Below are 2,500 nucleotides of genomic sequence, written 5' to 3' on the forward strand. Positions count from 1 at the left end.
TTCTCTTCCTCTTCTTTTGTAAATCCTATAGTTCCTCCACTTTCCAGTATCCTCCTCCTCTTCTTCCCCTTCATCCTCTTCTTCCTCTTTCTCTCCTTCTTCCTTCTTCTCCTTCTCCTCGTCATATTTATACTTTCCTTCTCCTCCTCCTTCACCTATTTTTCCTCCTACTCCTTCTCCTCCTCCTCCTCTCCTTTTCCTTCAGCCTCCTCTTCCTCTTTCTGTCCTTCCTTCTTCTCCTCTTCCTTGTCTTATTTGCCCTTTCCTTCTCCTCCTCCTCCACCTTCTTTTCCTCCTCCTCCTCCTACTCCTCCTCCTTAACCTACTTCTTCCTCCTCGTCCTCCTCCTCAACTTACTTCTTCCTCTTCGTCCTCCTTCTCTTCCTCCTCCTCCTTTCCCTCCTCCTCCTCCTCCTTCTCCTCCTCCTCAACGTACTTCCTCCTCCTCCTCGTCCTCCTCATTCTTCCTCCTAATCCTACTCCTCATACTCCTCAATCTCCTCCTCCTGCTCCTGCTGCTGCTTCTCCTCCTCCTCCTCCTCCTCCTCCTCCTCCTCCTCTTCCTCCTCCTCCTCCTCCTCCTCCTCCTCCTCCTCCTCTTCCTCCTCCTCATCTTCCTCCTCCTCTTCCTCCTCCTCCTCCTCTTCCTCCTCCGCATCCTCTTCCTTCTCTTCTTCCTTGTACCAAGTGCCCACCGGGTGTCCGTGGTTAGGGTCAGTGTGGTGACGTCATAGCTGTATCTTCATTAGCCTCAACTTCGCTCTCTTTCCATCTCGTCCTCCTCCTCGTCCTCCTCCTCCTCTTCCTGTTCCTCCTCCTCCTCCTCCTCCTCCTCCTCCACCTCCTCCTCCTTTTCCTAATTTTTCTTCGCGTTCTCATTCTATTCCCTTTTCTGATCAATTTAACTCTCCTCCTTTTCCTCCTCCTTTTCCTCCTCCTCCTCCTTTTCCTCCTAATTTTTCTTCTTGTTTATCCTCTTCTTCACTCCTTCCACTCAGGTTCCTCCTCCTTCTCTCCTGCCTCTCTTCCTCACTGCTCCTCCCCTCCCTCTCTTCCTCCTCCTCCTCCTTATCTTCCTCCACCACCTCCTTCCGTCCCTACTTCACCTCCTTTCCTTCTCCCTCTTCCTCCTTTTTATCCTTCGCATCCTATACATACCTTCACCCCCTCCTCCTCCCTCTCCCCCTTCCTCTCCCTCTCACCTCCCCATCCTCTTCCTTCTCCATTTTTCCTCCCCCCTCCTCCTCATCCTCCCCCTCTTCCTTCTCCATCTCCTCTTCCCCCCTCAGCCTCTCCCCTTCGCCTCCCCCTCCTCTTCCTTCTCCACCTCCCCTTCCTCCCTCATCCTCCCCTTCACCTTCCCCCCTCATCCTTCCCCCTCCCCCTTATATTCCCTCCTCTCCCTTCCCCCCTCCTCCTCCTCCCTCCTCTACTACCCCCCTCCCTCTCATCCTCCCCCTCTCCCTCCCCCCCTCTCCCCTCCTCCCCTTTCCCCCGTGACAAGGGGTCGCCCGCCGCCTCCGCGGGGGTCCGTGGTTGGCCACTGGCAGGTGTCGCCATGGGAACAGCTTCATTAACGAACCACGTGACTTAGCCCCTCCCTCCCTCCCTCCCCCACACCCCCGCCTTTTCCCCCCTCTCTCCCCCTCCCCCTCCTTCATCCTTACCCTCCGCCTTCCTCTCCGTTCATTAATTTTCTAAAGCCTTTCCCACTCCTCCTACTCCTTCTCACCCTCCTCCTTCTCCTCCTCCTCACCCTCTTCCTCCTCCTCCTACTCTTCCCCCCTCCTCCCTCCTTCTACTCCTCCTCCTCCTCCTCCTCCTCCTCCTCACCCTCCTCCTCTCCTCTCCTCCTCACCCTCCTCCTCCTCCTCCTCTTTTTCTTCCTATTCCTCCTCTTCCTCCTCTCTTTCTTCCTATTCCTCCTCCTCCTCATCCTCCTTCTCTTCCTCCTCCTCTTCCTCCTCTTACCCCTCCTACTCCCCTTTTCCCTCCTCCTCCTACTCCTATTCCTCTTTTTTTCTTCCTCCTCCTGCTCCTCTTTCTCCTCCTCCTCCTCCTACTCCTCCAGCTGCTCTTTACTCCTCTTCTTTCTCTTTTGGCCTTACTACTCCACCACTTTCTATTATCCACCCTCTTCCACCTCTTTCTTCCTTTCCTCCTCCTCTTCTTCCTCCCTTCCTCCTCCTCCTCCTACTCCTCCTCCAACTATTCTTCCTACTTCTTTATCTTCCTCCTCCTCGTAGTACTCCTATTTAATCTGTTCTCCTTCCTCTTCTTCCTTCTTCCTCTTCCTCCTCCTCATCTTCCTCATCTTCCTCATCCTCCTCTCCCTCCTTCTTCCTCTTCCTCTTCCTCCTCTTCCTCCTCTTTCCTCTTCCTCTTCCTCCGCCTCGTAGTGCTCTTCACTAATCTCTTCTTCTTCCTCTTCCTCCTTCTTCCTCTTCCTCCTCTTCCTCTTCCTCCTCTTCCTCCTCCTCTTCCTCCTCCTCCTCTTCCT

The 2,500-nt window shown here is 54.4% G+C and overlaps 1 protein-coding gene across 1 annotated transcript in view; it reads left to right on the forward strand.

Moving 5' to 3' along the window:
* Positions 1–2,500, forward strand: part of LOC143024844 (uncharacterized) — a 197,763-nt gene that overhangs the window by 79,809 nt on the left and 115,454 nt on the right. The window lies entirely within an intron of this gene.

The sequence above is a fragment of the Oratosquilla oratoria genome, chromosome 1, assembly GCF_046742065.1.
Source record: "Oratosquilla oratoria isolate Oo_2021 chromosome 1, ASM4674206v1, whole genome shotgun sequence".
Classification (NCBI taxonomy): Eukaryota; Metazoa; Arthropoda; class Malacostraca; order Stomatopoda; family Squillidae; genus Oratosquilla; species Oratosquilla oratoria.